This window comes from Acomys minous (assembly GCF_964271855.1).
Source record: "Acomys minous genome assembly, chromosome: 15".
Classification (NCBI taxonomy): domain Eukaryota; kingdom Metazoa; phylum Chordata; class Mammalia; order Rodentia; family Muridae; genus Acomys; species Acomys minous.
In genome coordinates, this window is record NC_140497.1 from 11,243,042 (window position 1) to 11,268,457 (window position 25,416).

A 25,416-nucleotide genomic window follows, 5' to 3' on the forward strand; every position below is an offset into this window, starting at 1 on the left:
GGTGGTAATGACCTAACAGTGTCCTTCTATGGCACAGGTAGATGTAGTGGAATTCTTTGGTCAAACTTTCATGAGCACACTCCCCTTTCCTTCTTACTGCCATCCAATGAAGTAAGGAATATGAGATCCTTTTTACATATGAGACTCACAGAGTCTTGAGAAGCTAATTTCTCAAAGACTGCAAAGCAGAGGTTATTCAAAGAAAATTCAGCTATGGGTGCATGCTTTGCATCGTGTTTAACAACAAAGACAAAAATTATGTCCTAGTCCAGAGCAATGACTCTGAAAATACAAATGCAAGGTCAGCAAAAGATGACTATAGGATTTAAGGAGGCGAAGTCTACAGGGCCAACTAACCCAACTCCCCAGTTTCTACTTCAGAGAACGATCAGAGAAGCTGTGGCATCATTCTCTCTAAGTCACATAACTGGTGGTTTCATACGTGTACTTTTTTTCTGTTTGTGCCATAGAAACTCCAAAGAAGTTGCTCCAAGCTAGGTGTAGTTAGCCACTCTATTCCCAGTGTTTGAAACACAGATACACAGATAAAAGTTGTCCTGAGTGGGTGATATATGAGAACTGTGAAGAAGTAAAATCTCCATTTCTGTGACCGAGCAATAGGTCATGTAGTAATCCTGTCGGCCGCTGGGTGAAGCCGCATAGAATATGAAGGCACAGCGCCGCTTTTGAATGATTAAACTCAGAGGCTGTAAAACGTGTTCACAAAAATCACTGGATTCCTGGAGTTTTATTTTGTTCCAGATACTGCTCTAACCAGACTGACTTTTACAAAGGTACTGGAAGACATCCTCAAGGGTCTGTGTTCAGTTGTGTCCCTCAAAACTTCCTATAAAACGTCCCAACTCCCAGGATCCCATTGTGTGACTGCATTTGAAGCCAGTGTCTTCATAGTCTTGATCAAGTTGAAATGAGGCCATCAAAGTGACTCCTAACCTAACAGAACCACTGTCCTGATAAGGAGAGGAGATTGGGACATGAAGAGAAAGGAAAGGCCCTGTGAGAACACAGGGGGACCACAAAACAGGACCTTTAAAGAAATCAGCCCTCAAATCTCTGTAATGTTGGAGCATCTTCTTAAGTCTTCTGGCCCAATATACCTGTCAGGCTTATTTGTGAGGCAGGAACTGTTAAGGACTTGCTTACCCTGTCTTCGCAGAATTTAGTCATCGACTCTGCCTGTATCCAAGCTTGTCCTTTTCAGGTAGAGAAATGTCTCTGTCATCTTCTCATTTGGAAAGCGACTAACCTGCACTCCTGGCATACTCAGGTAATCAAGTTTATTCCTTCTCAAGTCTCTGAAGGAGTTGAAGACCAGGTAGCTTAGGTTTATAATGAAGCTTAATTATTTAGGGGTTAAGATATTTTTAGGTCTAGATAGATGTTCCAAGTTGATAATGGCAAGATGTGATGGAGGTTGATTTACATTCAGGATTTTAGATGCACCAAGATACGAAAGATGTACTCTTCAAGGCTGCCAAATACAAATAGCCAAAACACCAAGAATGTGACACTGATATCATTCCTGATTGTGTCATGGTTCTTCTTGCTATAGGTAGTTTATTATATATATATCTGTAATGATATAAATATATATGTAAAAAATAAAAAATGTTTTAAAAAATAAAATAAAATACATTCAAGAAAGATAGAACGAAAGAAAGAAATTAGCCCTGCCAATAGCCTGATCTCAGACTTGCAGGCCCCAAAACTGAGGAGGCTACCTCTATTGTGTCAGCCACAGCACCCATGGTCTTCTGCTTTGGGACCCAAGTATACTAATATGACCTCCAGTACATATTAATTAAAGAAATAAATTGAGAGTTATGTACAGCAACATGGACTTATATGCACAGCTTGAATTCAGAGGGAAGATTGAGAGATTTCTAGCAGTGGGAAGGCAGGACACAAGGAATCTACAGAGCAGTCTAGGCCAGAGTTAAACTTGTTCCTTGCTACAGGGCAAAAAAGGACCAGGCAGTGTAGTCTTGGGGTCAAATATCTCTCTGGGAAGCAGCATTACAGTAACAGGGAACCAAGGTCTTTCCACAAAGTCCCAGGATGGTCATTGGACTGTCCACAAGATGGGAGTAACAGAAATGCCAGGGAAGCATAATTCACAAAAAGAGAGGGGAGTCCTTTGCTGGCAACCTGTGGGGTATGGGAGGCAAAACTTCAATTCTCTATAGATTCCAGAAGCAGACTTCTAGGCAGGACTTTAAATATGAACATTGGCCAGGAACCAGTGAAGGCATGCTCCTCCACACAGACAAATATGTATGCTGCTGTAGACACACTCCACAGAGCAGAAGCCCAGTGGATAGCTGGGCTGCGGGCGGGCAGCTTCCAGGCAGCAGGCTCAATATTCCAGGGAGTGGTCAGCAGAAGCCAGGAACAGAAGGAACGCAAAAGAAAGGCAATAGAGGGCTAGTCAGACCTCAGACAAGAAACAACAGAAATACCACAGAGAAGTCTATAGTGAAAACACTTGAAAGAATCAAAGCTTTAACATTCAGGGAAACCATAATAAGAAAGCTTGCAAGATATATATATATATGCTTAATTACAGTCCCTTCTTCTGATATTTAACAGACTCCAGGTAGTACATGACATGTCAAGGTTTAGTCACCAATCTCTAAGTTAGAAAATGTGACAGAAACAAGACCATCAACTCGTCCCCTAGCTGCTTTTCTGTTTGTCATACAAAATAATAAGCCAGAACAGGGATCAATTAAAGGTCCAGAAATGAAGAAAGGAGTAAGCATGGTTGGCAAGACTGACCCCTCCCGGATAACCCACACTGTCTAGAGTCCATCAGGGGAACCAGGCTTTGTGGTACACCCTTGTAAGCCGAGGACTCTGAAGTAGACATAGGAGGATCAGGAGTTCAGGGTCACCCTTACAGACTCCGAGTGATGGCTAATCTTGACAACAGCTGGAATCAATGAAAACCAACCCAAGCAGCTGGGCAGCCTGTGAGGGATTTTCTTGACTGGATCATTTGAAGTGGGGAGACCCACCCCAAGTCTGGGTCACGTGCTTTCTTTCTGTTTAGCCTCACACTTGCTGGCAAGTTCATGTGTCCCGAGCCATTCCTTCAATGACATTACAGCATACTCCTTCAGGATCTCAATGTGGACTAAAAAGTGGGAGTCCTCCAGGACTTCCCTGGGACATTAGCACCAGCATGGGATGCTGAGACACGCAGCCTCGTGGACTGAACAACTCCCTAGTTCTTTGTCTTTCCTTCAGGAGAGAGCCATTGTTAGGTGTCCCAGATGACATTCTGAAGCCACAGTGGTGGTGTGGCTGCTGGAGCGACACCTCAGCTGTTGCCCTTTAACAATCATTGCTACTCTTACCCAGGACAGGGATTTGGCTGCCAATACCTATGTCAGGCAGCTCACACCAACCTGAAACTCCATCTCCAGGGAAATCCAGCGCCATCCTGTCCTCTGGACTTCAAAGGCACCAACACATACGTGCCATGCTCACACATATACAAACATGCACATAGATAAACAGAATAAAAACAAAATCTTTAAGAATGGTGTGACCTGGATACAAGGTAAGAGAGACAAAGAGGGATGGATCTGGGATCACTTTTTCTCAAAAACACTTCCCCATCCTGTATGCAGTTCTCACACAGAGCCACTAAAACCTACCAAAGATGAATCCTTGGGCCCTGACATAAGAGGGATTAGAATACTTACTTCTTAAGAACACTAGAAAAGTTCTACACAAATCGGTCCCAATTGCACCTCAGAAGTCCACCATTAAAGTCATTCACTTGAGTTAAGAAAATTGCCAGGAAGACCTCTATTAAAATGCAAATGTGTTCCCTGGGTGGGGAAACACACTAAATCATTACCAGCCATTAACACTTTAGACCAAATTAGTTTCAGATTTATTAACCAATTACTCAAAGTACCAAAGGTATGCTGTGCCAGACAGGGTGGTGTCAGTTGGTCTGGAAGACAGGGGATGGACACGGGCATGGTCAGACAGCCTTGCATCTGAACAATCTTATTAAATATTTCAGTTTCACAACCCTAAATAAAATGTAACCTTCTTAAGTTAAAATATTGGAAAGCATCCATTGACAATACAGGCAAGCTGTTGTCAAAGCCAGGGCCCTAACTTTCCACTCCCAGTGTCCTGCACTCCTGGCTGGCCACACTGAAACCCTCAGAGCAAACGTGGGAATCCCTGGCAATTTCTGAACATCTGTCCTTGCTCTTCTGGCCTCTGGATACACACAGGGTCTTCTTGATCTGCAGTTTCCCGATTTTGAAGGTGGAAGATGCTGGGAATGCACTGGAATGTGGATCTTTTCCTCAGAGTCATATCTGGCAGGAACATCTGGCAGCAGACCCACCTCCAGGCAACAGGGAGGTCGTGAGGGCTTGCTCCAGGCACCACAGCCAATGCATTCCAAACTGAAATGTTTGGCAGCTTAGACAGGCCACCGGCTGTGTCTGTCATTTAGGGTGGGTTTACGGGATATCGCCCTCCGTCATGATTTAAGGATCATCTCTATCTTGGAGGAATGGGAGGCAAATGTGGAAGGAGAAGTGGGTGCTGGCACCCTAAGAAAGCACTTGGGATTCTGTAGGTAGCCAGGATGTTACCACTGCAGCCCTACCTGAGAGGAAGGAGGAAGACATGTTCCTTAGTGAACCTGTGGCTGGTCCTTTTCTTCTCTAAATCATCAGTATTCATGTGGAGACAGACTGGATGAGGAATGCTGTCCCCAGCACTCTAGCCTCTGGGAAAGCCTTGTTCCCCACACCAGCCTAGAAACAAGTCTAAGACAGAAGGGCCAATGCCAATGAGGTTCCAGTCTGGGTGAGCAGATTGCCCTTGGTTTCCCGAGACAGCTAGCTGAAGCGGGCTCTCACTGAGCCCCACATGGCCCCTAGGGCCGCTAATACTTTACAGGAGGATACCAACCAGTATGTGACTGTTTTTTGTCTTCAGAGTCAGAACTCCAAAGTTGAAAATGCAAATGTACAGTGTACGTGACTGAGGGAGAACTAAATGTGATCACAGCACGAAGGAGAAAGCCTTAAAGTACTGTGGTTTCCATGTGTACATTATCTTAATTCATTTTAAAGTAATTTTATTGATTTTACTCTGTAAAAAAATAACAGAGAGATTGTGTCCTAGAGTGAAGGAAGAGTTTCCTAAACTCATAGGATCATATCCTGCATAAGATTCTAAGTCTAAAATAAAATCTTAAACTTAAAAATGTGATTTTAGACTGTGTAGGATACTTTAAAAATAAACAAAAATTTGTGTGCCTTTAAAAAAAAGATTCTAAGTCCATCCACTTGAGCACAGTAAGGCTTTCCCCAGGAAGGTGACATTGTCTCAAATCAATCTCATTTAAAAGAAATCCATGTCGTATAAAGGATGCCACTTAAATCCTGCCCAAATAAAAGGAAGAAAACTTGTGGGGATTAAAAATACAACTGGCCTTATGCAATCCAGGGGCGGGATAAACTTCTCTGTGGTGCCCAGACTGCTGGGGAAGGATCTAGAACTGTTGTTGCTGCCTCTTTAAAAAAAAAACTTATTTCCTTCTGTGCAATGAAGGCTTTGTATCATTGTCACATCTGAAGCACAGTTCTTGTGTTATCAGGGAAAGATATTCAGTGACTATAACAAATGACCCAAAGCTGTTCCACCACTTGAAGCACAGAGAGTTTAGTATCACACCCAACAAGACATATGCAAGCATAACCAGCTCTGCTCTGAGATTTTATTATTTTTACCAGAAGATAAAAAATAAATATAACGTATATCTATTTTCAAGGATTTCAGCTCATAGCCTAACCTGAATTCATTAAATTGTAATGTGTGCAATTAGCCAAAGTTAAGGCCGGTCAACTTAACAGGGTTCTATGTTGTTTTGTTCAGCTGAATGCACAAATCCTCAAATAATGCCTAGTTGAGAAGTAATGGTGAATCTACAAGAAATTAGATGTAACTTGGCTCACTCTTCTATAGACTCACACTTCTAGAACAATTACTTCTGATCTCATGGTTAAAACACTACAAACACACATATAATCCTCCCATTCATGCCTCCATCTCAGACTTCCCAAGGTTCCACTCTGGTGTCTATGTGCACAGTTGTGAGATAACCTAAAATTAGTATCTATGAGGATAAGTGTCCCCATATTTTTATCTCCAAAATCATGTTCCTCTATGCCTAATTATGACATTTTCATCTTTCTGGAGCTTGACTCCAACACCATTTTGCTTGCCCAATCTCTTCCTATCATGTGGCCAACTATGAGCTCATTGTAACGTCCCTGCCTTCCAGAGAAGGGGCACACTTAGGTACCACCCGCTCAGGCCTCAAGTAAGCATCATACACTGTACACTAAGGCACTGAACTCCAAGGCTGTCTTTGCTTCTAAGAAACCTGCTGAGTCTATTCTCAGCAGGTTAGCTAGGGCTCTTATTCCAATTACCACTGTACAGTGTCTGCCAGGTCTTCCTTTAATTGCTTGAATCTAATTAAGGACCCATAAGACAGAGAGGAGTAAATCATGAAGTCAGGATGTGGAAGCTGGAAGAGAAATGGAGTGCGGCCAAGGGCCTGGAGCACGGCATGCACCAGACCTACAGAGCCCTGAGAAGGGGTGTACCACACACAGGTCACACAAAGGTACCGTTTTCCGCCATGGCAAGATCACACTGTCATTAGTTCTGTAGCATCCATAACCATGAAATGATGCCAGCCTCCACCGGCTTCCCTGGACACCCAGAAGAGTATAGTAACGTCTACATTTTTACTAATTAATTTAGACAATGTGATACCCAAGGTAAATAGAAACAAAAAGGAGATGAAATGAGCAAAAAAGAGGAGATTAACTAGATGCCAGGATTTTCTTTCATGGTCTGATTTTTTATACCAAAAATAAATAAATAAAACATCTCTGAACCAAGAAATACTTTGGTATGTTAACAGAAAATAAGCTAGCATAAAAAAAGTCACTCTTCTGGAAAAAAAAAGGGGGGGGAGAAGGTTCAGTGAATACCTTTTCCATGGCAAAAGAAGCCTATAGCATGAGGGAAAGTAATGATATATAGATTATATGAAATAGATAGATAGATAGATAGATAGACAGATAGACAGACAGATAGATAGATGATACATAGATGATACATAGATACATGATAAAAGATAGATAGATAGATAGATAGATAGATAGATAGATGATACATAGATGATAGGTAGAGAAAAATAGAGACATAGACAATAGATGGTAGATAGAAAGGTAGATAGATGATAGATATAAATTATAAAAAGAGAGATGAATGATAGAGTTGGTAGAATAGAAAAATAGAGATAAAGAATAGACTGTGCCTTAGTTGGAGTTACTATTGCTGTGGTGATAAAACACGGACAAAAGCCACTTGAGAAGGAAAGGGTTTATTTGACTTATTGTACTCCATACTGAAGGAGGTCAGGACAGGCACTCAAACAGGGTAGGAACCTGGACAGTAGCCAGTGCTGCTTACTGGCTTACTCCCGATGGCTGGCTCACTCTGCTTTCTTATAGAACCCAGGACTACAGATCAGGGGTGGCATAATCCATAACGGGCTGTGCCTTCTTCCATCAATCACTAATTAAGAAAATGCCTTACAGCCAGATCTCATGGAGGCATTTTTGTCAATTGAGGTGATAACTCAGATAACTCTGCTTTGTGTTAAGGTGACATAATACAATTCAGCACAGATGGGTAGGTATAAAGATGATATAGAAAAATGATGGACAGACAGACAGACAGACAGACAGATGTTAGGTAGGTAGATGATAGATAGATAGATAGATAGATAGATAGATAGATAGATAGATAGATGTTAGATAGATAGAGCTAAAATATTCAAATTCAAATAGAAGAACACATTACATTTACAAAATACTAAAGCATAATCAATGAAAATGCATATTTTTAAGGATTAAGCAGCTTCACAAAATTAAAATAAAAAATTATCTCTGCACACCTCTGTAGAGGGGGAAACCCCACAATTTCTGAAGCCTGAAGAAGAGGAATTAGGATTCATTTAACCTCGGTTAGGATTTCCTGAAGAAGCTCTGAAGGACGAGCAAGGCAAGGATAGGAATGCACATCAGAAACAGGGTGTGAGGGAGCGGAGAAGAAGGAGCGCGAAGGGTCTGCGGAGCAAGCCGGGCTTCCGGTCCCCTGTGTGCGCTCATGGTGTCTCTAGAGCTGTCACGTGTGAGGAAAGGCCCTCCCACAGGAAGAGGGTTACTCACCTCAGCCCACACTTCTCATTGTCTCCCAGTTGTCCCAGGCGTTCGCACTGCCTCAGAGTCTATACCCTAGTCCCATGTTTCATTTCTTCTACAATGCCACCTCTTATTTTCTTCACATGTTTTACAAGTAAATCAACCCACGAGAAAACTTCAACTTCCGACTTCTTTAAACTCTGTTAGGAATTATGGGAATCTCTACACTGTTTTACAGAATTCGCACATGGAATGTACTTTTATCTTGCTCGCTTAAAATCTAACTTTCATTTACTTGGTGCTCCCGGATGAGATTAATTTGATTGATAAATTTCAGTGAAGGCCAGGGAGCTTTAAATTATTTAAAGCATTCCCAATATGCACTTGGAATTCTATATGGATAAATTACTATTTTCCTTTGAGAGGCCAAATGGTTGCTGCTAAATTTCATAAACAGAATCTTAGCTCATTAAAATCATACAACATGTAAAAAAAAAAAAAGCACTCTAGATAGGCCTGAAGTAAGTACATTCAACTCCAGTGTTTACTGAATTTTCAAGATCGTTGATGGTTACTAAAAGCTCCATTTTACTCTTTCTCTGTTTTGGATTTTGGCTTCAAAATAGGAAGGCATTGCCACAGAATTTAAGCACTTGCTTAAAGATCATTAAATCTCTCAAAGAGGAGGTCCCTGTGGTGAGCTTAAAGCTCTCAATAACAGGAAACACTACCCCTTGGCCTGGAGTTTGGGGATTTTGAAGTCTTGATGCTCAGCACGTGCACATGCTTAGAAAGGAATTTTCACCCCTTGCTGTGTTTTAGCAATTATGTCTAACTTTTTTTTTAATATGAGAAGTTCTTAAAAATATTATTTGAAGAAGGGTCATACTGCTCCTTTTCAAGCAGCATCGTTTCTGCAGAAGACTGCGAAATAAGGCATTCTCTTAAGAAAACACCAGTGACCTTAAGTCAAGGCTAAGCCAATGTCTGATGCCTCACATTCAAAACATAAGACTCACATGATTTATTTACCAGAGTATGTGACTTCTCTAAAAGCTCATATTAGCCAATGTGATGTAGGGACTTAAAATTCTATCCACATTTTGGATGAGTATGGAGAGATGGCTCAGAAGGTAAGAGCATTGCCTGCTCCTGCAGAGGACCTGGGTTCGGTTCCCAGCCCCCACACGGGCACTCAGAACTGCCTGTAACTCTAATTCCAGGGCAGCCAGTACTGTGTTCCTACTTCCATTGGCACCTGCATGTGTGTGGTGCACATATACAAGCAGTTGCACACACACACACACACACACACACACACACACACACACACACACAGAAAAACATGCACATACCACCTCCATACAAACATTAATCTTAAAAAAAAAGTAACTTAACAAGAGCCATGGTGGACAGTAGAAACTTAAAAATGGATGGTCCACTATCAATCAGTGAGAACAGCACCCAGTTGCTATGAGCACATGTCACCACAGTCATGCATCCTAGTTGCTACCTATAAAACTTTCCTTGGCTAATCATACTCCTTGAAGCAAAACAATAATCAAATTGTCACATTACTAACACTATGACTTGCCTCTACCAATGAACTACTCAAATGGAGAGACCACATCTCCCTTAGCATCAATGCCCCCAACTAATGTTACATTCAACTTGTTGAAAGAATGAATAAATACATTTGATCTCATAGTTTCACAGTTGGAATTTTGAATGTTTTGAATATTAAGAACATTGTCTGCCCGGTAAGAAGCAAGAATGAATCAAGCATTATTAAGGTGACCAAAACATGAATCTGTCTGCTGCAGCTCATGTAGATATATCACCACAGAATACATAAGCTGTTTTGGAGATTTCTCCCATGGCTAATCATAGAGGAACGGAAATCAGAATCAAAGTGAGACAGCATCTTACTCCTGTTTAGGACTGACACAAATAAAAGATAAGAGATAACAAATATGGATCAAGGCTTTGGAGAAAACAGAATCCTTTTACACCATTAGTGGAACTCCAAGTTGTTGTGGACATTTTTAAAACACTGTATGTTTTTATAAACTCAAAACAGTAACTCCTGAGCATATAGTGGATGAATCGGTACCGCACAGAGACATCTGCACTCCAAGTTCATTACAGCCTCAATCATGGAAACCAACCTACGGAAACAATCCAAAGGCTGTCAGTGGATGAACGGGCAAAGAAGAAAAGTGTGTAGTGATACAAGCAAGCCTATTCTGCCTTTAAAGAGAAGGGAATTCTTTATTAGCAACAACCCGGGCACCTGGAGAACATTAGGTCAAGTGAGATTGTCCAGGCACAGAAAGTCAAACCCATCGTGACATCACTCCTGGATGAATGTTAAAAGGTATGAATCCACAGGCTCATGGAATAGAGGGCGTTTGCCAAAAACTGCAGTGAGGAATGGGAAAAGGGAAGTAAAGATGTAGTCAGGATTATAAAGGAGGAAAGGCTTTCAGAGCTATGTACAGGATAGGAAGACCAGCTGATATTGACATCTGAAGGTTGCTGGGAGTAAAATTTTGGTTCTCTTACCACTAAGAAGGAGCTGTGTGAGGTGATGGATTGGCCATTTTGCTTGGCTGAACACAGTATTCTTGTGGGTCTCTACTTACCTCATGTATGTGTATTTTAAAGAATCATATTATGTGTTTTAAATAGGAAAGAGAATAAATCACTCTTGGAGGGAAAAGCACTGCATGAGCTGCTGTGTTTGTACATATAATCTATTTAATATCAGCACAGTTTAATGGTATCAAAGTCAAGTGTCTAAGTATGCTTCTTCCAATACTGTACACTCCAGGCATTTACAAAGGAAGCCTGTGTTTTCAAATACAATAGAATGCACCCCAGACTGCTACTGTCTAGGTCAGTGTGCCCCACTTGTAAGAAATCTTGTTAGAGTTGTTGATTCTTCAGCACGGTTCTCTGCATTTTTCTAGATTATGCGTGCACACACGTGCACGCGCGCACACACACACACACACACACATGTGCACGCACACACACACACATACACACAAACACAATTTGTCTTCTTCCCTTAAATAATTCTGGACCACAGGGGGAGCAGAACCCTGAGCATGAGTAATTGCTTCTGCATTCCATTGCCTCAGCACTGGGCAACCTGCCCTCCTAATAGGAAAGTGAAGAATGGGCTGAGCTGCCCAGAATAAAGTGATTAGCAATCTTCACCCCAGTAGATGACACTAACCTGAACTTAGCCACTCGAGTATTTCAGGAATGCTTGCTTCTCTAAACCTCTTGACAAAACATCACTACTACAAAGCTCAGGCTTGCTTTGGAAATATCAGCCAAAAGGGAGAAAACTGACAGTGCTTCCAGTGACCTGCAAAGGCCTGTCTAGCCACTGTTCTCACAGCTAAACGTAGTGGAGTTTCAAGTGGAGACCACTCAGGGCTTCTCTCTCCTTATTTCCCTCTGTTCAGATGGTCAAGACAGGTGGCCATATAATATCCTGGTGAAACACTGCTGATGTCCTCTGCATGGCTGGACGAGACTAGCATCGATTCTAGGACACAAGGCATCATTTCTGGATGCATCTGCATTGTTAGGACATAGTTTAATGAATTGTGGTGAACAGGTCCTAGCAACTCACTGGAAAGCAGCAAAACATTTTGTCCCTGTCAAATGTTGAAGGGCATTTTGGGAACTTTTCATGTGATACTCCATGAAATAGAGTATCTATCTATCTATCTATCTATCTATCTATCTATCTATCTATCTATGTATCTGTCTGTCTGTCTGTCTATCATCTACCTATCTATAATCTATCAATCACCTATCTATCTACCTATCATCTATGTCCCTATAATTTATCTATAATCTATCCATCTATCTATATCTACCTATCTATCTATCTGTTATACTAAATTTTTTTGATGATTACTAACTGGAGACAATCTAATTACAATACACAATTGCCCAGGATCAATTCCTAGAAATCAAGAGAGCTTTCTCCAAAGAGAGACGTTGAGTAACGTCATGTAAAGGTGACATTATCTCTTAGAAACTGAAAACGTTGACGTATCAAGCAGGGAAATGTGAGCAGACAACTTATTTGTATGACCCACTCATAAAAATTGAAGTTTTGATCCTTGGGGGAGAATCTATTTTATCTCTATTAAAGCCTTATGAAAAGATTAGAAATATGTGAAACAGCAACTGTTTGGAAATTATGGTGGACGTGCTGACCAAGCTTACATAATGTCTTCATCACCAGAGGAATAGAGTGTAAAACATGCTGCGAAACTTAGAAGGCAGAGGCTGGAGAAGTAGCTCTACAGAGGCTCTGTGTTCAATTTCTAGCGTCTACAGTGCAGCTAACAACTTCCTGTAACTTCAATTCCAGAGGCTCTGACGCCCTCTGGTGGCCTCTTCTGGTACTGCATGCACATGGTACACATGCTCTGTACAAAAACCACACGCAGAAAAAACTTAAAAATATCTTTGCTTCGATTCCACTGATCAACCAGTGTATTTCTAGGCCAGTACCATGCAGTTTTTATTTCTATGGCTCTGTAGTACACCTTGAAGACAAGTATGGAGATATCTCCAGAAGTTATTTTATTATATAGGATTTTTTTTAGCTACTCTGTTTCTTGTTTTGTTTTTCACATGAAGTCTAGAATTGTTCTTTTTAAGGTCTGTAAATAACTGTGTTGGTATTTTGATGGGGATTTTGTAGACTGCTCTTGGTAAGATGGCCGTTTTTACTATGTTGGGAAGAGGATGTGTTTGGTGCTGATGAAACTTGATGAACTGGGGTGGTTGGGGGAGGCTCCCATTTTCTGAGGACTAAGATATGGGGATGGGGAAAAAGGAGGGTGCAGCCAGAAGGAGAGGAGAAAGGGGGTACAATCAGGATGTAAATTGTATTAATTAATTAATTTAAAATAAATAAAGAGAAATCTTTTTTAAAATTTTGTTCAGAAAGCACCATTGGCTCCACTATAGATCTGGACAGGTCTTTCTGTGATCTTCCAGAACAAACTCTTTCCAAGAATGGGGCTTTGCACAGCTGTCTGAAGGAAGTTTGATGTGTCTTGCCTGGGAAAGGCATCATTGTCTGGCCAGAGAGAACATGAATATTATTCCTTCTGTGTCAGCACCAATACCAGCGATCTGGACCATGAATCATGTTGTTAAGGATAAAAATGGTTTTCATTTGTTCATTTCATTTACATATTTACTGGTACTGACATGAAACCCCATAATCTGTCATTTTCCTAACAGAAAAACACAACTTATGCTTGGAGAAAAAAGCATCCTTGCTTCCAATACTTTTCCATCCTTTGCCTGCTAATGACCAAAGTCTCTGTTCAAAGTCTTGAACTTGAAGCTGAAGCAACATAATCTCATTAATCAATCAAAAAGTATAATCAATACAATTGCATGTCATTTTCATAGTGCTCCAAATGAATGACATGGACTATATTTACCATCTGTAGGACCTCTGATTGCATAGAAAGCAATAGTGTCAGTAGAATTTATTAATTACTCCATCTTTCTTATCACATAATAGGTATATTTTAAAATAGTGCTGAATATATGAATAAAAAATTCAAATGTAATATTCATATGTTCATAAATAGTTTGAAGTCTATGTACTGCAATACTAATATACTAAGAATAATATCTATGTACCCATAATATTCATAGACTCCTGTTAATACCTCTATAATTGTGTTGGCAGCCAAATTCTTTACTATAAAAGCACAAGAATAGCAAGGATGGAAAAACATCCCTCAGAATGAAAAAAAAAGGTGACTGTTGTGTTGGAAATGTCTGGAGTCTGAATTTATGCTCAAAAGGTTTTACATAGAAGAAAATATTGAAAGAAAACAGATTTTGTTAAGTATTATTTTTCTGTTCTTTGATAATGTAATTACATAATGTGCCCTTCCATTTCCTTCCTCTAACCCCTCCAATGTGCTGCTCAACTTTTCTTTCAAATTCATGCTGTTTTTCTTTAGTTGTTGTACACATGTATATGTATGTATGTATGTATGTATGTATGTATGTATGTATGTATATACGTATGTATGTGGATGTGTTCATCTATTTGAAAGTACACCTGTGTATGTCTGTGCTTATCACAAATGTTTATGCACATGGGTGAGTGTAGTGTGTGTGTGTGTGTGTGTGTGTGTATGTGTGTGTGTGTAAGACAGAGGTCTACATGAAATGCTATACCTAAGGAGCTGTCTGTCCACCTAACTTATTGAGACAGGGGCTCTCATTAGCCCAGAGGCCTCCCTTATGTCTAAGCTGCCTGGTTTTCTACACTTTTTCTCTTTTCTTTGATCCTTTATGATGAAGGAGAAAAGGTAGGTATTGTGCTTTATTTTTAAAGCCTTTTACATCTTCCAAAAACAGTTATTATGATTGGAGATTTCTCTTTCAATGACTAAAAATAGAGCACTCTACCCTTTCACTGTAGTTCATGGATCTTCTGTTTGTACATTGGGGCTTTGTGCTCCTTAAGCCCACATCACATCCTCTGCTTCCTTTTCTGAAGTGAGAGGCTGTGGTCAGAGCATTAAAAGGAATCTAACCAATGCCAAACATAGGGATAAGCTATTCTGTATCCGATAGTTTAGACTTCTGGAGCTTGCATCAGCAGCTCCATGAAACAGAAACTCTAGATCATTATGTGAAGTTACTGCCTCCATCTCCTCCCCACTCCTAATCCCTCCCTCCTCCTCTTCCTCCTCCTCCTCCTCTTCCTTCTCCTCCTACCCCACTCCTGTTCCTAATCTCTCTCCTCCTCCTCTTCTTCCTTTCCTCTTCCTCCTCCTTCCCTCCTCTTCCTCCTTTTCCTCTTCCCCTCCTTCTCCTTGTCCAGAGATGCCCTTCCTCCCTACTGTACCGACTCCTGTAGCTTTCACTTCAGCCTAGTGAAGATATGATTGTACCACTTGACCCCAAGCTTGGCTGTGTAGGAAAGATAAGAGTAATGCACAGATTGCCCACTGTGGCATTGGGTAATAAACACCTTAGACATGTTGGTTTTTAAAATTATGACTAGGAATACAAGCAGTTAAAGCAAAAACTGTTTAACGAGTTTTTATGAGAACTATATATTTGTGCTGAGCAGAAGTATATAGGTGAGATAATTGGGAGAAAAATGAGACCCCTTTGGGACAGACTACATTAAGAACAAAAGTAAGTGAACTAGTTTATAAGTAGGGTAACAAGGCAACTTTAGAATTTGCTGCCTGCTGAGTCAGGCTAAGAGGGTGGGATTAGACGTCAACTCAAGGTTCCATCCACCAAGAACATTATCAAATTACACTCAGTGGACTTGGCCCAATCTCTAAAATGACCGATCTAGAATTAGCAGCCACCTTTGTTTGAATATTTGTTTATTTGTCCCACCACACCATATGTTGAAAACTTCACTTGTAATGTCAATGAATTAGAAAGAGGTGATTAAGTCATGAGAATGGGTCTCTAATGACTATGGTTAGGGTCTTGATTAAAAACAAAAAGAAGAACAGGAAGAACCAGAGTATTCCCTTCCCTCTTTTCTCTGTGAGAACATGCAAGGAAAGGGTGTGTCTGAAGCCAGCCCTCACAGGTTGAGTTCCTGGTGTCTTCAACCTGGACTCCCAGGATCCAGAATTATGAGAAAGGCACCTTGCTTTTGTATCACCTGTCTCCACTATGTTATTTTATAATATCATTGTAAATGACATAATCCACTCAGCCAGAGACCTGTTTCCATATTAAACCACTTTATATAAGCCAAGTTTATTAGTAAATGAATAATTTAACCAAGAGATACAGAAAGCACAGGGACAACAAATGTGAATGGAGGTCACTATGGAAACAATCACTCTTTGGTTGAAGCTTGGACATCTTCATGAGCAAACCCTATGTGTAAATAATTCCCTGGAGTCAGAGTGGATACAAAGAATAAGTGTGGAAGAGCTAGATGCTTGAAGAAAGAAACTACCATATCAGTATAGATTCAGCAATCCATTGGAGTACTCTTATATCTGTATACAAAAATCTATATGCACAACAGTGTCCATGGTGGCTTTAAGTGGGTGTTCAATTGAAATGTCACCCTGTCTAGAAGACAAAAATCTGTAGATGTCAGTGTTAGCCTGAGAAGAAAACCGACCACTGTAGTTCAAACACCATGAAGCAAGGAGTTGGCACTAACAGAGATTGATAGGGGTGTAACTGCAGAGGGAGAAAGGGGGTTCATCTAAAGCAGCCAAGAGTAAGGTAACTCCAGGGCCTGCCAGATCTCCACAGTAATATCCAAATGAACATCTGGATTTCAAAGGGGGATAGATCCTGGAGATTTAGAAGGTGTTTGTATGTAGAAGGATCTACACACACACACACACACACACACGAAGTGAGAAGAAAGAACATAAAGATAATGAGCCTTTGTCATGACAATATTTGAAATAAGAAAGGAAATAGGACCATAGGAGCGGTTGATGGGTTAGGAGACTTGGCGGTGACATGGATCAGTGAAAGATGATTTTAAAACATAATTATAATGATGTGGTTACGTTAAGTGGGATAAGTGGGAAAAATGACACCAGATAATTTTAGGGTTCTCTCTGTTTACTTGGTAAGATAGTTCGAGCCTTGGCTACATGACACTCTTAAAAAAAAAATAAAATAAAATGAACAGCAAAGCAAAACAAAATTGAGTAAAGAACTGGCCACTCTACTCAGAAACATGACCCAGGGGGATCCACACAGAGATAACCTCTGTAGAAATCCCAGCATCACCCAAATGCAGAGGGCTTGGGAGACAATGGGGAGGGGACGGATTAGAGGACAGAGGGCAGTGAGCACCTTTGACTTCTTTAGAGTTCTACAGCAGGGGAGCAGCCATAGGTGAAGACAGACCTAGGAGAAAGGCAGGAAAAATAACGCAGCACAGCAGGTTTCTCTACTGTTGAGAGTGATCTAGGAGGCATTTTATATAAAAGCAGAAAAAAAAGCAAAAAAAAAAACAAAACAAAAAAAAACAAAAAACACCCCAAAGGTACCACCATCACCTCCACCTTACCCTTAAGTGGAGAAGAAGACTTACAGCAAATACTTCAATTTGAAAGGTGGAAGGCTAAGCAGCTGCATGAAAGTACCATAGCCCTTTCAAAGCTGCGTTCCCCACGAGTACTCCCTACAGATCATAGGGGGCGGGGCCTCTGAGCTTAAAACATGCTCTCTATTTACCAGTTGAGAACATGAGATTTCCCACTGTACAGCAGCCACTGTACAGAACACAGTCATGAACACCAATGAGCTTTCTCTTTGGAAGTCGTGCACTTTCAGGCTGTAGCCAGCCCCTCCCCTTAGGATTCTCACAAGGCCACGCCCATGACCACCATCTCTTGTCTTGTCAGAGACCACCTCTGTAAGGGTCTACCATCCCCACATTGCCTATTTGCCCCTACTTGGGTCTGGAATAAGTTACTTGCATCTCTCTCTTTCTCTCTTCCTGTGGGGCTCCAGTTCCTTCACTCTCCATGAGAAGTGCCTCTTGGTCATTCAGTTGGTCACAGTGCAGCTTAGTCTGGTCAGGAATAGATAGATACCCATTTACATAATAACTTGTCTACTCTCTACCTGTCCACTGAGAAACGCAAATGGGTGTGGCCCACACAACTCCTACCAAAGAGGAGCTCAGAACCCCCAGGGAAGCCTGTCTAAGGAACAAGCTGCTTGCAGTGGCTGCATACCTGCCCGGGGAGGTGATGGACACTTTGATCACAGAAGAGATGCACAAAGCTCATTTTTCTCATGCATGGATTGCCAAGTGCAATTCTGGGTTTCTATTCTAAACTTTTCTTCTAATGTTAGATTCGTTCTTTGTAATTTTTATGAATTTTGCAATGGGTTCTCATGTATCGTGGGATGACCCTGAATTCACTGTGTAGTGGAGGGTGACCTTACACTCCTGGCTCCCTGCCTTTCCCCAAAAAAGCTGGAAATTTGATGTGCAATTAAATGCCCTGCTTAATGGGAATTCTTAGAGCGCTCCAGATAAACCAGATCTGAACAAGTCAATGGCAGAATAAGAACTGTATCACCAGTTTTACCTTGGTACAAGGAAAGTGAAGAGAAAGAGAGAGCAGTGTACATTGGAGGAAAAGTGGCCATGGACCTATCTAACACCAGCATCTCTCCTAAGCCTCTCCACAGTCCCATGTCCTGACCTTCATGTTGATGCTGAGAGACAGAGACCCCTACTAACAAACCCCCAAGCCCTTGCATGCAACTGCAAAATAGCAGACAGCGTCACAAACTTATCAGACTCCACAGGCAGAAATCTTTCTACTCTAGAAATATGTCAAAATTAACAATCACTTAAAATGAGACTCCTTCAGACTCTGGGAACCTGGAAGCTGAATGAAGGCACCTCGCAAACTTGGTGGTTCTGGACGTCTCTGAAAGTTTGGTTCCTCCTGCAGACTCAGACTCTACTCTCACTTGCATGTAGTTAGCAGGCTTCATCTCAAAACCCATATCAAATTCCTGTCTTATCATACAACTTGATTTCATTTGTCCTAATAGAAAGTGACCGTCAGAGCCAAGCTGGCTTCCTGACCACCTGGGGCAGCAGAGGACAATAAACCAAGCTTCCCCAGGCCATGGTCTTATCCAGAATGCTATGTCTCCGCTCTGTCACCAAGTGAAGGTGCACTTCCCTTAGTAGTTTCCATCACCATTAGGCCCTGAAATGATAAAAAAAAAACCGTGCAGGCATCTTATAGCTCTACTTGTGCCCAATCCTCCAGGATTTAGTGACCCTGAGCAATAAATGTCCACAGGGATTCTTTTCAGGCTTGTGAATGTCTATAGCCATCCATCCAGCAAACATTTATAAGGGCTTTAAGCCTGCTGACCCTGTTGGGCAGTGCAGAGGAAAAGGGGATGGTGAGGGGAAATAAAGGTAAAAGGCAAGTCAAAGCTCCAGCCCTCCACTTATGTTCCTCTTCCTCTTCCTCTTAGAACAACTGTGAATCTTTAATGCAATTAACACCTCAGACAGAAGATGCTGGAAAAGAGAACAGGGCTGGTATTCAGCATGCAGATGCCATGGCCAACCAGAAAGGATGGCAGCCATTCACTTTCACCCCTGCATCTTTCTTATAAAGCCCATTGGGGAGCAGAAGGGAAAGGCAAAAAACAATAGTTCAACATAATGCTTGAAAAAGGAGACCATCAAGGCCAGAGGATCTGGACAGTGGGTGTGGAGCTGCACAAAGTGTTGCACCGACCAAGGATAATGCATGCAGGAAACCTAGATGCCCTGCTCAGATCTAGCCAATAGACAGCTCATTCTCCATGGCTGTGGGGAGAACGAGGACTGCCTCTGACATGAACTCTGGTGTCCCCCACCCAGTGTTATCACTTCCCCTTGGTGGGGAGGCCTGGCACACAGAGGAAGGGGAAGCAAGGTGTCCAGATAAGACCTAATAGGCTGTGGTCATATGGTAGGGGAGGAGGTCCTCTTCTGTCAGAGGTCAAGGGGAAGGGAGTAGGGTGGAAGAGAGAGGGAGGGTGGGAACAGAAAGATACAACCAAGGAGATAACAATCAGGATGTATTCTTAATAAGTTATAATAAATTAAAATTAAAAAATAAAGAAATAGGAACAGTTTTAAAAGTTAGCCCACGAAGCTCTGGTGTGTGAGAAAGCATCAATGTTATACAGAGGAGAAGAAATGCTAAAGTAGTTGAATTTACAGAAATAAAGAGTAGTGATGTGGTGGCCCAGGCTATGATTGTTCCAGGTAAGGGACAAAGGACCATAGAGGTGTAGTGGTAGGGTAATAAAATAGAGAAACTGGAGGAATGCTGCTAGTGTTCCACGCCACAAGGGTCACTGCAATTCATAAGGACTATAGTGCTTCAAAATAGATGGATAATTTTACATATTACTAACAGGAAAAATGTTTGAATGCCAATTTCTCTGATTTGATTGTCACATGCTATACTCATATATTAGAATATCTCATTGTAGCCCATAAATTATATACTTATTAATTATCAATTAAACATAAGTACACATCCAGGCATCACAAACACTTGTAATCTCAACATCATGCATCTGAGAACACAGGGCCATTATTTGAAGCTAAGACTGAACTACAGAATAAGACTCTGTTGTAGTTACTAGTCAATTGTGGTAACACTATGACCAAAGGCAACTTACAAAAGGAATTTATATTTAACTTGGGGCTCACAGTTCCAGGGGTTAGAGCTCATGACCATCATGGCAGAGCAAGGGGACATTGTAGTAGGCAGGTAGGCACAACACTGGAGCAGTGGCTGAGAATGCACATCTTGACCCACAAGTGAGAGAGAGAGAGAGAGAGAGAGAGAGAGAGAGAGAGAGAGAGAGAGACAGAGAGACAGAGAGACAGAGAGACAGAGAGACAGAGAGACAGAGAGAGACAGAGAGACAGAGAGAGAGAAATAACTAAGCACGCTATTAGAAGCAAAAGCAAAGATCAACAACAGATCTCTCGAGGAGGTATTATCCAGGACATAGAGAAATTAATCAGGAGGGAAAATCTTACAAATTGGCAAGTGCTCTGAATTGCCAAAGTTCAAAGGAGGGCACACAAGAGCCAAGGGATACAGGAAAAACTATCTACCTCAAAACCATCAAGAAAATCAGACCCAACCTCAGTGGGAGATACCTCATCTCAATAGAAATGACTAACCAATAAATACAGTGTATGCTGTAGAGCAATGGTTCTCAACCTGTAGTTTGAGGTTCTTCTGGGGGTCACATACCAGATATGCTGCATATCACATAATTACATTATGATTTATAACAGTAACAAAATTATACTTATGAAGTAGCAACAAACTTATTTTATGATTGGGGGTCATGACAACATGAGGAACTATATTAAAGGATCACAGCATTAAGAAGGTTGAGAACCACTGCTCTAGAGGAAATGGCAAAAGCACACCTTACATGCCATTGGTGGGCATGCACATTAGTGTAGTCACAGGGAAAACAGCAAGTAGAACATACAAACACTCAAAGAAAAACCTCTGTCTGATTGCACAATCACCATGCTGGGTGCCTGTACATTTGGAGGGAAACCTGCTAGGGGAAGAGACAGCTACTGAACTCTCCTGTATTCATTGTTGCAGCAATAAGGTAGCCAAGAGATAGAAACAACCCATGGGCATAGAAAGAAGCTGGGACAAATGTATACAATTGACTGCTATTTGACCACTCAGTGATGATATAATAATGGAAGGTCACTGTGTTAAATGACACAAGCCAGCACCTATAGATCATAGACCAATGTCATATGTTCTCACTCATCCCAGTTGAGAGCAAGATAGAGGTAACCACAGGCTAGTGAGCCTGCAGGAAAGGGAGAACAGGGCCAGGCTGATAGAAACGAAATTACTCTTAAAGAGAGGTATGAACTTTGTTATTCTGGCCCAGAGTAGGATGACTAGACAGAATGATGCTGTACACCTGGCTTGCCAAAATCCACAAAAAACAAAAACAAATAAAACCTGATCCCTGAGAAATCTGATTTGAATACTATACAAGATATAGATGTATAGGAATATATCAAAGTACACACATACATATATGTATGTATATAGTTTTGATGCTTCAAATCAAAACAGATGAGTTGAATAATTATGGTATAAATATATTACTAATCATGTCAACTTTAACACAAGAGTAACTTTGTCATGCAAGTAACTCTCAGTCTAAGCAAAGCTTTATTCCTAACCCTCACGAGAGGAAGGTGTGCAAGATTGATCATTCTATAAAAAGAAGGAAAAAAAGATGCAAGGGCAGCAGCCTGGGGTGAGAGAGAGAAGGCGTGGGATGAGAGCAGGGTGCTATCAGCGAGCATCCGTCATGTGTCAGGTTCCTCCACACCTTTGCTGAGGTAACCCCCTAATAAAGCAGCAGGAGGCCTCATCCATTTCACATCTGAACAGAAGAGAATTCCTCAATAACTCATGTGGGATTTCAGCACAGTATCTTGTCTGGTACTCAGATTCCATTTGCACCATAATTGGAGACATGTTTTTCATTTGCTGTCTCCCTTTCCTCCTATCTGTGATGAAACACTGAAGAATCAATGAGAGGAGAATAAGAAAAACAAAATGAAATAATTACTAATGTGGCTTCTGTATTATTATTATTATTATTATTATTATTATTATTATTATTATTATTATTATTATTTTGGGGTTTGGTTTTTTGATATCCTGGAAATGTTTATTCCTCCTTCAGAGAGTATGTGACATTGATCTGATGATATGTAAAAGTTGGGGGAGAAAAGCTAAAGAAAACACTTCATGGTAACAACAAAATGCTGGGAGAAATCCATCAATATTCCTTCATATATTCAACATACCAATTAAATATCAAAACATGGGATTCTGGTTTCTCCTAAAGCAAGAAAAAGTGATTTTGTAAAGCAGAGAGGGAAATTTGTGTCTGCATTGGTGCATTTATTTTAACATGGCTGTTCTTTTTGTATTACATCAATAAACTGTGATAAAAAAGGATATTGCCTAATTTGGGCTTTTCCATTTATTTACCTGGAAAACCCCTCTGAATGATACAGGGATATGGTTTCATTTTCTCACTTGCAAGAAATTTATGAAACCCTTTAACAGATACAATAAAGTGTGCATTGCAAACAAGCAAATTACTGTTTAAAGACGTGAATGCCCCATTATAGACCATTGCACAGTGATTTGCAACATGCTAAGTATTCTGCACACATTTGTATGAATTCCCTCTTATTAGCTGTAGTGAGAGGCCCAAAAGGTAAACTTTTTATTGGGATTTTCTGGCTCTGAAGTTTTCTTACATGTCTAAAAGCCCTAACTCTCCTTATTCCCAGAAACAAGCTTTGAAAAGTCAAGAGGCCTTTGGGAGAGAGTCATAAGCAAAGATTGAAGGTGAAGATAGGTACTCTTTAATTAGCGATGCTAACTGTAATCCTGTAAGTACACAGTAAGAGTATCAGTAATCTTATGATGGTGGGGGTCAAGGGATAGGGATGCTATGTTGCTCCAGGAAAAGATGTCATACAATTCTGGCTATTTGTCAGACCACATTGCAGGAAAGACCAGGGTTCAGACAATGATGAGTCAATGATTGGCAGGATCCACCCATCACCTTGACTATTTGATTATGTGCTCATCTTTGCTTCTGATTAACCCTACAACTGCAGCCCAGACCCTGGAGACAGACCTGAGAACCATTTGAATGCTTTATTCATTCCCTTTTCCAATGACGCTACATTGACTCAGATTCCTTTCTTTGCTTATTGTCAGTACTCGTCTCCTTAATTGTCACATACTGTATTGGTGGCTGTCTAGCTGTTAGGGTTGCTGGGTCTCTTGTAAAATTCCGACTCACACAGACCATCCAACAAAGAGCCTGCCAGCTGTTTTCAAGGGTTCAGAAGTGATTGGTGGCTCAGTTGGTGAAGCTCTTCCAGGTCTTTTGCCTCTTTCATTTCTCAAGCCTTTCTCAAAGAACCTGATGCCCATAGTCTTGGCTCTGTTGGTTGAACTCTTGCTTGGTAAAGATTGTTTGCTTCCAACCATCAGCAGCCTCAATACTCATTTCTCTACAGAGGTCTGGCTCAGGGAATCACTTTTTATGCCCTGGGGCCTGCGAGAGCTTTGGTTTGAATGTTGCACAAGTTTGGTAGGAAACCAGAGACCTGAGAGTATTTCAAATCTCATCCAAAAAAATGAAGAACAGCCTGGCCCCACAGCAGCAAACTGTTTCTCTTTAAAATTTGTAAATGAGAAGAAAGAAGATTCCCATAGACATTGGCAAAGGATGTTGGGAAGAAAGTGTCCCTCACTTGTGGAGGCGCTGATGTTCTTTTGGACAGTCTTTGATAGCAGTAAGTGTTCAAAGTCAGTTGACACATCACCACACAGGAAAGGTGACAGTTTGCAGATACATGTTCCATTGACCTTCTTTGGAAATATATTATTTTTCATATAATACATTCTGGCCACAATTTCCCATCTCTCTACTCTTTCCAGCTCCCCCCTCACATCTTCCTTCTCTTCCAGAGTCCGCTCCCTCTCCATTTCCACTTCAGAAACAAGCAGTCTTCCAAGAAATAACTGCCAATAAGGGAATAAAACCAGGACATAATAACACAAGGCAAAAGTCCCCATATCAAGGCTAGAAAAGGCAACTTAATAGGAGGAAAAGTGTCTCAAGAGCAGGCAAAAGAGTCAAAGATGCACTAACTCGCACTGTTAGGAATTCTAAAAAAAAAAGACACTAAGTTAAGGGCTATAACATATATGCAGACTCATGCAGGCCCCATGCTTGCTGCTTCCATCTATATGAGCCCATATACACTCTGCTTTGATCATTCAGTGGGTCATGTTCTACTTTCCTCCATCGCCTCTGACTCCAACAACCTTTCCTCCCCTCTTCTGCAGGGTCCCTCTGAGAGGAGGGACACAATGGAGACCATCGATACAGAGTCTGTCTCTGCATAATGACTGGCTGTGGGTCTCTGTACCCAATACCATCTGCTGCCAGAGGAAGCCTCTCTGATGATGATGACTGGACAAGGACAAGGCGCCAGTCTATGAGTAAAGCAGAATATCATTAGGAATCATTTCCTCGATTATTTGACTCTTCGCTAGGTCTCTGGGCTATCCAGTCTCTGGTTCCTGGCTATCCAGGCAGTGAGGGGCATGGGCTTCCTCTCATCCTGTGCTGACTTCAAGTTAAACCCAACATTGGTTGGCCACTCCCACAAGTTCTGCCCCACCATTTCCCAGCATACCCTGCAGCCAGGACAAATTATAGGTGTGGATTTGTTGGGTGTTGTGGCTGGGCTTCTCTTTTGGTGACCTGCAGAGAACCTCCTCTTGCCAAGCAGGATAGATCAGAGGGGTGACGCCTCCATGCACACCTCAGCTGTCAGTTTTTAGAGAGTGACCTTCTGTCCTAGCATCAGCCTGGATTGTTTAGGGATCTCCCAATGGTCTCCCTCAGCCAACAGCTCAACCAAACGTAACCTAGTCCACCACCAGAAGCTTTGCCT

General features: G+C 41.4%; 1 protein-coding gene across 2 annotated transcripts in view; it reads right to left on the bottom strand.

Annotated features, from left to right (window-relative positions):
• CSMD1 (CUB and Sushi multiple domains 1) overlaps positions 1 to 25,416 on the bottom strand; it is a 1,521,983-nt gene that overhangs the window by 1,276,236 nt on the left and 220,331 nt on the right. The window lies entirely within an intron of this gene.